The sequence below is a fragment of the Nicotiana attenuata genome, chromosome 6 (genome assembly GCF_001879085.1).
Source record: "Nicotiana attenuata strain UT chromosome 6, NIATTr2, whole genome shotgun sequence".
NCBI classification, from domain to species: domain Eukaryota; kingdom Viridiplantae; phylum Streptophyta; class Magnoliopsida; order Solanales; family Solanaceae; genus Nicotiana; species Nicotiana attenuata.
This window is the reverse complement of record NC_031994.1, coordinates 67076205-67088998: the sequence shown is the minus strand read 5'-3', so window position 1 is coordinate 67088998 and position 12794 is coordinate 67076205.

The following is a 12794-nucleotide window of genomic DNA, read 5'->3' as shown; positions in this document are numbered from 1 at the left end:
CAATCTTTGAACACTCGCCCTAAGGGGGCGCTACCTAGTGACACGGTAGTAAACCCGAAGGGTGGGAACAATACCGGGCATGCAATGGCGGTGATCACATGGAGCGGTAGAGGTGGTGAAGAAAATACCTCCAAGTAAAAGGAAGTTGTGAGTGATGAGATTGAAATGCTAGATGATGATGTTCCAATAGTTGATGAGCAAGTGAGTGAAGAGAAGTTGAATGCTGAAGTGAGAATTGATATTCATGATAATGAGGTGGAGACTCAAAATGATGTGAACCCGTGTAGGGAACACGTGATAGACTTACCAGAAATGATAGTGCCCCAGGCTAAGGCTCCTTTGCCAAGGCCTCCTCTACCTTACCCTCAAAGACTTGCGAAGCAGAAGAATGAAAACCAATTCAAGAAGTTTATTGAGATGAACAAAAGCTTGTCGATCAATGTTCCTTTGGTGGAAGCTCTTGAGAGAATGCTGGGATACGCTATGTTTATGAAAGACTTGGTGACTAAAAAGAGATCTATGGATTGTGAGACCATCAAAATGACTCATCAAGTGAGTGCAATTATGCCTCGATGGCTCCAAAGCTTGAACATCCCGGCGGATTCACCATTCCATGTACCATTGGGAGTGAGGATTTTGCAAAGGCATTGTGTGATTTGGGAGATAGTATAAATTTGATGCCTTACTCTGTATTCAAAACTTTGGGTATTGGTCATTCGAGAGCTACTTCAATGAGATTGCAAATGGTGGATCGAACAATGAAGAGGTCGCTTGGTATTATTGATGATGTTCTCCTTCGTGTTGACAAGTTTATTTTGCCTGCAGATTTTGTGATTCTCGACTGTGAAGTAGACTATGAGGTGCCTATAATATTGGGAAGGTCGTTCCTAGCAACAGGGAAGGCATTGGTTGATGTGGAAGCAGGGGAGCTCACCTTCCGGGTGGATGATGAAAAAGTTGTCTTCCATGTTTGCAAATCGATGAGGCAATCGAATAGTAATGAAGTTTGCTCTTTTGTGGATCTTGTTACAGAGGTGATAGTTGATGACACTATTGCCATGATCAATGTGGAGGATCCTTTGGAAGCTGTATTGTTGAACCATGACGCAATTGAGGATGAAGGCTTGGTAGAGTATGTCAATGCTTTGCACGGAATGGGTTCTTACTCCTATGAGCCCCGTAAACTCTCTTTGGATCTTGAGAACAGAAAGACTCCACCAACAAAGCCCTCAATCGAGGAACCTCCCGTATTGGATTTGAAGCCTTTACCTTCATACCGCTGGTATGAATTCTTGGGCCCTAGTTCAACTTTACCTGTTATTCTTTCTTCTTGTTTAACTAACGTGCAGGTAGAGGCCACCCTTGAGGTGCTTCAAAGATGGAAGAAGGCAATTGGATGGACTCTAGCTGATATTCGAGGGATAAGCCCCACCTTTTGCATGCAAACATTTATACCTGAAGATGATGCCAAACCCTCCGTGGTACATCAAACGAGGTTGAACGAGGATATGCAAGAGGTTGTCAAAAAGGAAGTGATCAAATGGCTAGATGCAGGGTTTGTGTACCCCATCTCAGATAGTTTCTGGACTTCACCGGTACAATGTGTGCCAAAAAAGGGTGGTATGACTGTGGTTACAAATGAGCAAAATGAATTGATCCCCACTAGGACTGTCACCAGATGGAGGGTATGCATGGACTACCGAAAGCTGAACAAAGTGACCCGCAAAGATCATTTTCCATTGCCCTTTCTTGACCAAATGTTGGACAGACGTGCCGGGCGTGCCTACTACTGCTTTTTGGATGGGTACTCAGGTTACAACCAGATTTTGATTGCACCGGAGGATCAAGAGAAAACCACCTTCACATGACCGTATGGAACTTTTGCTTTTTCACGGATGCCATTTGGTTTGTGTAATGCACCGGCTACCTTCCAAGGGTGTATGATGGCTATCTTTACGGACATGGTGGAGGACTTCTTGGAAGTGTTCATGGATGATTTTAGTGTTGTGGGTGACTCCTTTGAAGAATGCTTGAAGAATCTTGACAAGGTTTTGGCCCGATGTGAAGAGACAAATCTTGTGCTTAACTGGGAAAAATGCCACTTTATGGTTGAGGAGGGCATTGTCCTCGGCCATAAGATCTCAAAGAATGCTATATAGGTGGACAAGGCGAAGATTGAAGTGATTTTAAAGCTTCCTCCTCCTACTTTCGAAAGGGGGTTAGGAGTTTTCTTGGGCATGCGGGTTTCTACCGAAGGTTCATCAAGGACTTTTCAAAGATAGTGAATCCCTTGTGCAAACTATTGGAAAAGGATGCAAGGTTTGTGTTTAATGAAGAATGCATGGAAGCTTTTGAACTTCTCAAGTACAAACTGACAACCACTCTCATTATTACCGCACCCAATTGGAGCTTGCCCTTCGAGCTTATGTGCGACGCAAGTGATGTTGCGGTTGGAGCGGTCTTGGGGCAAAGGTTGAACAAGATGTTTTACCCGGTGTATTATGCAAGAAAAACTATGTATGATGCCCAGGTTAATTACACGGTGACGGAAAAAGAGTTGCTAGCCATAGTGTTTGCCATGGAAAAGTTTAGACCTTATCTCATGGGTGCCAAGGTTATTGTTCATACTGACCACGCAACACTCCGCTAGTTGATAACAAAGAAGGATTCTAAGGCTCGGTTGATGAGATAGGTTCTATTGCTTCAAGATTTTGACCTTGAGATTATTGATCGAAAAGGGTGTGAAAACCAAGTGGCGGACCACTTGTCCCGCTTGGAGGAGGAGGGGAGGCCCCATGATGGGCTCAAAATTAATGATTCATTCCCGGATGAGCAGCTCCTCTCCGTATCTTTCAATAATATGCCTTGGTTTACCGATGTTGCTAATTTTTTTGTGACTGGAATTCTCCCGTGTGAGCTCTCTTCTAACCAAAGGAAAAAGCTTATACGGGATAGCTTGGATTACTACTCGGACGAGCCTTACTTGTTCAAGATTTGTAATGATGGTGTGATCCAGAGATGTGTTCCGGAAGATGAGCAAATGAGTATTCTTAATGCTTTCAATTCCTCGCCCTACGGTGGTCATCATGGTGGGGCGAGAACTGTTTCAAAGGTGCTCAACTGTGGTTTTTATTGGCCAACATTGTATAAAGATGCAAGTGAGCTTGTGAAGAGATGTGATGAGTGTCAGAGAGGTGGTGGAATTTCCAAGAAAGATGAAATGCCTCTCACCACTATTCTTGAGGTTGACATATTTGATGTATGGGGCATTGACTTCATGGGACCTTTTGTGAGTTCATGTGGTAACACATACATTCTGGTTGTTGTTGGTTATGTTTCCAAGTGGGTTGAAGCTGTGGCTTTGCCCAACAATGAGGCACGGAGTGTAGTGGCTTTCTTAAAGAAAAATATTTTTACAAGGTTTGGCACTCCTAGAGCAATCATCAGTGATGGGGGTTATCATTTTTGCAACAAGGACTTCGATACTTTACTTTCCAAGTATGGTGCCAATCATAAAGTGTCAACCCCTTATCATCCCCAGGCTAGTGGACAAGTTGAGGTTTCCAACAAGGAGATAAAGAGCATATTGTTAAAAACTATCAATGCAAATAGGACTGACCGGTCAAAGAAACTGGATGATGCTTTGTGGGCTTACAGAACTGCTTACAAGACTCCAATTGGTATGTCTCCGTATCGGTTAGTATTTGGGAAAGCGTGCCATCTTCCGCTTGAGTTAGAGCATAAGGCCATGCGGGCGCTGAAGAAGTTAAATCTTGAGTGGGATGTTGCAGCATATCTCAGGGTAGAGCAACTCAATGAACTTGATGAGTTTAGGTTCCATGCCTATTCCAGCTCGTCCTTGTATAAGGACAAGATGAAGTACTTACATGACAAGTATGCCCGGAGCAAGGAATTCAAGGAGGGTGATTTGGTTCTACTATTGAACTCTCGGTTACGACTGTTTCCGGGAAAGCTCAAGTCAAAATGGAGTGGCCCTTTTGAAGTGGTGCATGTAACTCCGTTTGGCGCTCTTGATTTGAAAAACAAAATGGTGAAGTCTTCCGAGTGAAGCACTATCTTGGCAAATTTGATGATAGCCACGTGGTGACAATGATCCATCTCAAGTGATTGATGGTAACATGCGTCGTGCCACGACGTTAAATGAGGCGCTTCTTGGGAGGCAACTCATGTGTTTTTCCTTCCTTTTGATTTTCTTCTTAGTGTAGGCTTTGCTTTGGACTAACTGGTTGTGAAGTTGTGCAGGAATCTTTGATGCAGTGCATGACTAATACTGGAAAAATTTGGCTAAGTGTGCAATTGAACCTCTGACCGCGCCCAAAATTTTGCTGTCAGCGGAAGCTTTTTTGCGGGGGCGTAATCTTGTAGCGGATGCGGACTTGAAAAGTCCAAAATGCGAGTTCTCTGAAGTTTAAACCGCGTCCGCGGTGGGTTTTTCGCTGTCAGCGGACCTTCTCAGCGGCCGCGGCCACTTTTCCGCTCTCAGCGGTGTTATGAAGCCTGCAACCCTTCACATGGCCAAAAGCGCAAACCGCGGTGGAAGTCCACGGCCGCGCAAGGTAAGTCGGTGTGGGCCCTGTCGATGCCCCCTTTCTCTCGCAAAATCGGGTTTATGACATTTGGGCGGACAACTCATTTCCTTTTGGGAATTGGGTTTGCAATTGAAGAGTCGCCACCTAATGATTAAGTGCATTAGGACACTAAAGAAATTTGATTTAGAAAAATCAGAGATTGGGTAAGGGCTTGAAATTATCTCGAGGGGAAGGTGTTAGGCACCCCTCAAGATCCACTAGTGTGGTTCCCGGCCATGCTACAGTTGTGACTTTAAGTGCAAGTGAACAAGCAAGAATTGTAAATACGAGATAGTTTTCACATAATGGTTACAAGCAACTGAAGCAAAAGAAGTTAAAGAAGCTGAAAGTTGGGAAGAAAGCAATTTTAAAGTTCTGAAAATAAACAAGTAAAAGGAAGGTTTTTACGTAATTGATGCAAGCAATTGAAGTAAAAGAAAAGTTAAAGAAGCTGAAAATTGAGCAGTTTCTTATTTTTTTAGGAAAAAAGGAAATTCTGAAAGATTAAACAAGTAAAGGGAAGGGGGGGGGGGTCCTAGGTTTATAAATAATATGGATCACCCCACACAACACCCGGTAACCGTTTATACACGTGGTGTTATCGCGTTGTCATCATATCCATATCTACCCTTTCCCACCCCTTTAAGGTATTAAAGCGCGGAATGGTCTCGTTTTCATATTGCATGCTACTACCCGTCCCAATCCTATCAGTCCCGGAGGCATTTGGGACTACTAGTCCTAAATGGGGAGGGAGATTTGGGCTTTTCAGAGTTTAAAAGGATAAAATTCTAAGGCGACAAACAAAAAACACATAAAGCAGATATGGGAAACACATAACAGTTAAAAAGGCTCAGACATGCCTCCTTACTTAAATACAGATTATTTAGCATGTCTTGCACGTACTGGTTATGGTCTGAATTAACTTAAAGCGTTAAGGCATGCTGATTTATCACATATTTTCAGATAAGAAGTCCGAATTAGGCCTTCCCGCTGGTTGTAATTACCAAAGATTGGTGCAGTTGATTAATTACCTAATGGCTTGCCTAGGTGAAACCTATAGGCATGATATCTAATAATGCAGGAGTACACTGATTTTAAAGAAGGCTTGCCGATTATAGAAAAAACATAAGTTCTGCAGGTATTGAGTATCGTTACCACTGATTTTAGACTTGTAGACGATTCAGATTCAGCTGATTACTCCTATAGGCATGCTTTCTAAACGTGGTTGGTTTGAAAAAAAACGTTTATAGAAATGCAGGAGTCCTATAGGCATGGTATCTAGAAAGCAATTTGTTATTTAAACCTATAAACTGTTTGCCTAGTGATAGATGTTTATGCAGAATTTAAGAGGTCCTATAGACAGATTCTCTATATGAGACGCAGAAATGCAGAATCCTATAGGCATGTTCTCCATATGAGATGCAGAAATGCAGAATCCTATAGACATGTTCTCTATATGAGATGTAGAAATGCAGGAACTATTGATATGATATCTATGCATGAAAGACCTTATAGACATGATTTCTAAAATGCAGAAGTGCAGAAAGCCTATAGGCAGAATTTCGAGAATGCAGAAATGAAAGCAGGATACGATTGCAGAAGTAAATACCTAATAGCATGATATCTACCCTTATGCATACATGAGTGACCCTTCCCTTTTCACTAAAACCCCCATAAGTTATTACAAAATTATTACAAACCAGAACGAATCAAGAAGAGTAAAATTACATCAGAAATTAGAGTACAACCAAGGAGAGCCTGATTCAGACTCCAGGTCTGAAATATGAAATAAACCAACTCCAAAGATCCAATTTCCAAAGCCTTTCTCATTTTCTGGGTGTGTCAGAGTTCCCAAGAGCCTCATGAACTCCGGGCAGTGCTTACACCCAAATTCATTACAGAAATTGAATTATAGTGCAGTGTGGAAGGGCCAGCCCTCAAATGTCCAAGTTTAGAAGGAACTCAAGGCCCCCAAAGCAACGCTCATAGGAGGGGGGGGGGGGGGCAGAACTTAGAAACTAGGAATGAGTGTAAGTGCAGAGAGGGGATTCTGGGGAAAAGTCAAGACAGGCTGGTGGTCATACCCAGCAATTGGAAGTGCTGGCACACCCCAACCAGCCTGTTAGCCACATTGTTTGGGAGTTAGGATCCTTTAAAGGATCAGGCACAGACATGAACAATAATTTGGATGCTGCCATGCCTGAACTTTATTTCAAACACATAGAGGGGAATATGGGTATGGGGATTCACAGCAGAAAACAGATGCAAAGAGAACAACACACATAATTAACACTAAGCAGAGATAGCAAAGTAGACAGGATGATATAAGCTGTGAAATAAACACATTGTGATGAGGCTGAAACTTAAATTAGAACATACCAATTTCAGGGAAACAAGAAAGTAAAAGCAGTAGTCTTGTAAAGCCAAATTGCAAGCAAATAGTTAGAAAATCTCAGAAGAGAGTAGAGTGTTGGGTGGAGCGTAAGAGTATTGAAATTGAAAGTAAGTAATGTGTGTTAGAGTATTGAACTCAAGGTGTCTTAAAGTGCTGAAAGGTCGTGCCCTTTATAGTGCAGAAAGCAAGTAAGAAAAAGGTAAGAAAATAGTTTTGAAATCAATTACATAAGGTCTCCCTTTAATTAAGGGATTCTGATTTCAAACGGGCAGAATAAATAAGGAAGGAATTTGATCAAAATCTTTTCCAAAGTAGTACAAGAAGGGCAAATACACAGAAACTATTTAAGGAAAGAGTTTGATAGCAACACAGTTTGTGCAAATAAGGAAAGACAATCAATCAACAGCCAGTAAAAATCCGAAATTGAGTTTTGGTATGAATGAATCCAACCAGAAAAGGTGAAGAAAGGTTTAATTAAAGAAAATCAGTAACAATCAATCGAACCTTATTAAAAGGAATTTTGAATCAATCACAAATTGGCAAAACCTTTTTTGAAGGAAGAATTCCTCATATATAAAGCATACAGACATGTCAAACAAGAAAGAACTGTCATGCTAATTAGAAAGAATCTAGTATAGAAAAGTTCAGAGTCACAAACAAAGAGGCTCAAATTCAGTTTATAGACTCAAAATGAGCCTGAGAGTCAAGGGTTCCAAAGTAGAACCCTAGTTCAAACACAAAATCGACCTCATCAAAACCCCAAATTCTAGGGTTTTTAAGTCGAATCAGATACAGAGACGAGGAGCCAAGTAATTGAAACAGGCTTAGAGATCTCTTTCAGAGACTCATGAGAAAATAAACAGATATAATAGCACATTCGAAGCAAATAGAGTGAAGAAACTGATTTAAAGCATAGTGAGAGTAGAAGGTTTTAAGAAAAGTTTGGAACTTAAACAAGTTCAGAAGAGAAAAAAGAGGCAGTATGACATTTAGGAAAACAGTAGAGAAAACATGTTTAAAAGAGCTCAAACAAAGTCCAGAAGAAGGCAAATAAAGAATTAAGAGCTTAGTAGAAAATACAGTAAAGGAACACAGGGGTAAACGGACACATAAGATAAACATGTGAAAGCATGATATAGAAACCAGTAGAAGAAATAACGGAGCACAATAGAAGAATATGCAAAGGCAAGCATAAGAACACAGGAGAAAGACATGCGAGGTAGAAAAGAGAGCATAAAAACATAACATAGACAGATTCACACAAAGAAAAGAAAAAGAGGAGTCAGAAAACATTTTAAAACCTTTTCAGAAACCCTAAATCGGAAAGAAGTAATTTTGAAGAAAAAAAATTAGGGAAAGCGTTTTAAAACTTCAGTAAAGCACAAATATAGCATAGATCTAAGAAAACAATCAGAGAAAACCTCGAATAGCTTAGGGTTCCAGAGAAACCCTAGAAATGAGAAAGGCTTGGAAGAAAGTCCGATCTTGAGTCGGAGAGGTCAGAAATAGGCTCCTGATGCTTGGATACGCCGGAGCGAGGCCGGAGAGGCCTCAAAGCCATGGATCTGAGAAGATTTGAAAGGACACCATCGAGGTCAGACCTCGAAACTTCGAACGCCCATGGTTTAAAGGTGGAGGGGGGTGAGTACAGGCCATCCATGGCCTGAGAAGCCATAGATTCCGGTGAAAGTGCGGTTGAAAAGGGCAGAAGGTGACTAGGGTTCCAAGGAACCTTCGAGAGAGTTTTGGGAGAGGAGAGTGTTTGAAGGCGGCTGAGAGATGGAAATGAGGGGATTAGGGTAGGGTTAGGTGAATTAAAAAGGTAAGGGCTAATCGTGGTCGTTGATCAAAACGATCAACGGCCTGGAATAAAAGAAAAGGCCAGGCGGGTTAATTGGTTGGGTCGGGGGGGCGAGTTACAATTGAGATTGGGCTGGTCTAATTGGGAGTTTAGGATTGGGTCAATTGGAGGGGTCAATTTGGCTATAATTGAAATAAATTGGGGCTATATACTAAATAGCCAGTTTTTTCCTTTTTATTTTATAAAAAATAGTAAAAATGATTCTGAAATTAAATTAAAAGTACTGAATCAGTAAATACTATATAAATATTAATTTAAAAATATTGGAACCAAATTTATAATTATAAAATGCTATTAATCTTGAAATAGGCTAAAATTGTAATTATATGCAATTTAGCTTTTAAAATACCAAATAAATTTGTAAAAAATATACAAAAATTACCTTAACTATATTTTGGTATAAATATGGGAAATAAAACTAATTATCCACAAAAATAATAATTTTGGGAATAATTATTAATTTTTATACTGCTAAAATGGGCAATAAATTGATTTAAAAAATCTTTTAAAAATTAGAAAAAATACTAAACCACTTTGGCATGCTTATATATGCATGCATATGTTATTATGAAAATATACATAGGGAAAAATTGGGTATCAACAATTATTTCTTAAGAAGTTGTTCTTTAGGATGACCCAAAGGTTATAAATAACCATCTATAAGCCAACTGAGAATTATCATATCCACTTCTCTTAGAAAAACTGCTTANATATCATAGATTTAATATTAAGTTAGTTTCCACCACACATCACACAACTGGTATGTTCAAATCATAGCATTGCTTTAATATTTTTGCTTTTCTTTTCTTTTCTTTTAGTTTTAACTTCTTCTTTTCAATTGAGAATTGATTAATCACCATAATATAGGCATTAATGTTAAAAATTCATATGGGTACTTTTTATTCATGCCTAGTAGGGGTTAGTGGTGTTCATGATTCCTGTAAAGAATAAGAAAAATTGAAAACCCTAATTCCGCGGCCACGGTTGAAATTACGCGATCCGCGTTTATGCAATATTCTTGAGTAACAAATGGGTCATTTTTCGCGGTCAGCAGTGTAAAATCCGTTGTCAGCGGTCTTTTTACGCGGTCGCGATTCTTTTTACGTAGGCCGTGGATTTAAAGATCAGAGTGCTGCTAATTTGGGTCCGCGGCCGCGTTTGTTTTTCCGCGGACATCGGTTCAACTTTTGCGACCGCGCCCATGTAGTCTGAATTCCAGTCCTCCGCGGCCGCGTTCAAAATTTCGCTCTTAGCGTTTGCTAGTCCGCGGTCGCACCCCTTTTTTTGCTGTTAGCGGGTCACTGTTTTCTTTTGGAACACTGTCAACTTTTCATCTTCCTTGCTTTAATGATTCTTTTAACAACAACACTAATGAGCTTTCAATGATTGTATATGCACACAATGGTGAAATCTAGAGGCGAAAGTGATAAACAGAAAGGATCCTCCCGAGGAAGGGGACGAGGAAGGGTCAAGTTGCCCCTAGCAGTACAACAATCAATTGGGAAGTTCCGAAGGACCATCAAAGTTGTGGCCAGAGCCGTATCCCACTCTGAACGGAGTGAATATGTCCCTTCCCGGGAAGTTTCGGAAGGAGACTCAGTGCCAACCCACATCCCTACAAACTTTCCGGAGAAATTTCAGTTGAGAGATGAGCGTACACCCCCTGCTTCTTTTGATTCGTCTGATGGCTCAGAGGAGAGTAGTGAGTCTTCAGCATCAGCCTCTCCACCTGCCACACCTTTGGCCCCCCACCAATGAACCTTATTGATGTAGGTGCTGAGATACATGATGACGGGAGATGTGGTAACACCCAGGCAGGGGGGTTAGAGAGATCAAGGAACCCAGTGGTGTGGCAACAATGATTTGTTAGTGAGAAAGCCTATCAAAAATTCAGGGAGAGGTGGCCACAGAGGTCTCTCACCCTCGAGAGGGAATTCATAGAAAAGGACCTTCTATCCTACAACCCCATGTGAAGAGGCAATTTGATGAAAGAGTGGGATGGAAGTTCTTCACAGGCAAGCTGCCGGAGGCCAATGAGTATCTAGTCAAAGAGTTCTATGCCAACATAGCCCACATCAAAAAAGGAACCTATGTGACCAAGGTGCAAAACCTGAAGATTAGATTTGATGGCAAGACGCTGAATGACTATGCTGGGTTCAATGATGAGGATGAGTCCCTCTATCTGGAGAAGGTGGCTAAGGATGAGTTAGCCGCCCTTGGCTCGCATCGGTTATTGCTATTCTTGGGACTACTCCGGCTTGGCTGACACCTAGGGCTCCGATCTACAGGAACACTTTGAGCTTCGAAGCAAAGGGATGGGCTACTTTCGTGTGCAGCCGGTTAGACCCCACTACACATGACAGTGATATGCCGCTTCCCCGAGCTCTTATTGTGGGTGATATCATGGCGGGGTACCCGATCAATATCGGGAATATTATGGCCAAGGTGATTACCAAAGTGGTTGGCAAGAATGAGAGTTCATATCCTTTCCCAAACTTCATCACTATGTACCTGGAGGATCAGGAAGTAGAAGGAAGGGATTTTGACACCACAGTGAAACCAAAGAGGCCATTTTCATGGTATAGCCTTCGAGGTCTGGACAACACCAAGTTCAAGGGCAAAGCCACCGATTCCACTGGCCAGTCTGAAGAGCCAGCGGTGGTGGCCATTGGTTCTGAGCCTTCCACTGCCATGCCACATCCTTCCTCCAGACCTTCTTCCTCTATCCCGACTTCAGTACCTTCTTCATCAGCATACCCTTTCACTGCACTGAAGGTTAACCAAACTCTCTCCAGCATCAACAACTAGATGCAGGCAGCTACAACAAAGCCGTCTGTCCTATCCAGCAAGTGGCAGCTCAGTCAGTTCCAGCACAGCCCCAACCGCCTGCTTCAGTGGAGGAATCGCTAAAGAAGCTTCTGGACAACCAGAAGAAGCTCCTGGATAACCAGAAGGTAATCATAGATGCTTTGGAGGCTCAAGGAAAAGCAATTAAGGAGTTGGGTAAGCAAACGATGAAGCAGAAGAAGACTCGGGCTTCAAAGGAGTCAGTGAAGCTGCTGAGCAGGGAGGTTGAGAAGATTAGAATTGCTGGAGACATTCCATTGGACTTAATGTTGGAGGAGCAAGTCCCAGCAGCTTAGGCAGCACAGGCACTGGAGCAGGAGGGTGACAGAGAGCCCGTGAGGAGAGGGATAATCCCCCAGAATGAGGATCTGGGGATTGAGCTGGAGGACCCCGAGGGAGGTGACTCAGGCCAGCCACAGGACCCAGCCAGCGACCTCATGCAGACAGAGGCATCGTAGGGAGTTTTCTTTACTCTCTACTCTTCCCCTGTTCTATTTTTGATGATAGCATTGAGGACAATGCTACTTTTTATTTGGGGCGGGGGTGTGTGTGGCCTATTTTGATGATGATTTGGATATTTGGTTTGTAATAACCTTGATACTATTTTCCTTTATTTTCGTACTTTTTACTTTTTGTATATATATATATAAAGTTACTCTTCCATGTATATATTCATTCCCCTTTTATGTATATTCGTCTCAATCCCATATTGTACATATTCAGTTTACTTTCCGTATTTTACTTTGTAATTTCTTTTGCAATTTTCATTAATAGCATAACTTCTTATTTCAGTTTGTAGCTTCTTACTTTTACAAGTTTTCGTGATCAATAAGCCTTTGGTTTTCTTAATGCCACGGTTCTTTCTAAAGGTGGAGTTTGTGTGAACCGGGTGGCTCTTCCCAATGATGGATGGCGTGACAACCTTCTTAAGGATTTTAGTCCATTTTTCTTTATGTTCTTGTGTAAATAGTAGTAATGAATAAAAGTGACTCAAGCAAAGCTTCACTTGGGCCTAGCACATTTACCTTTGACCTTATGGTTAGAAACAAATTGATTTGCAAGAAATGATGCTAGTTGTGACCTTTAGACTCTTATGTTGACT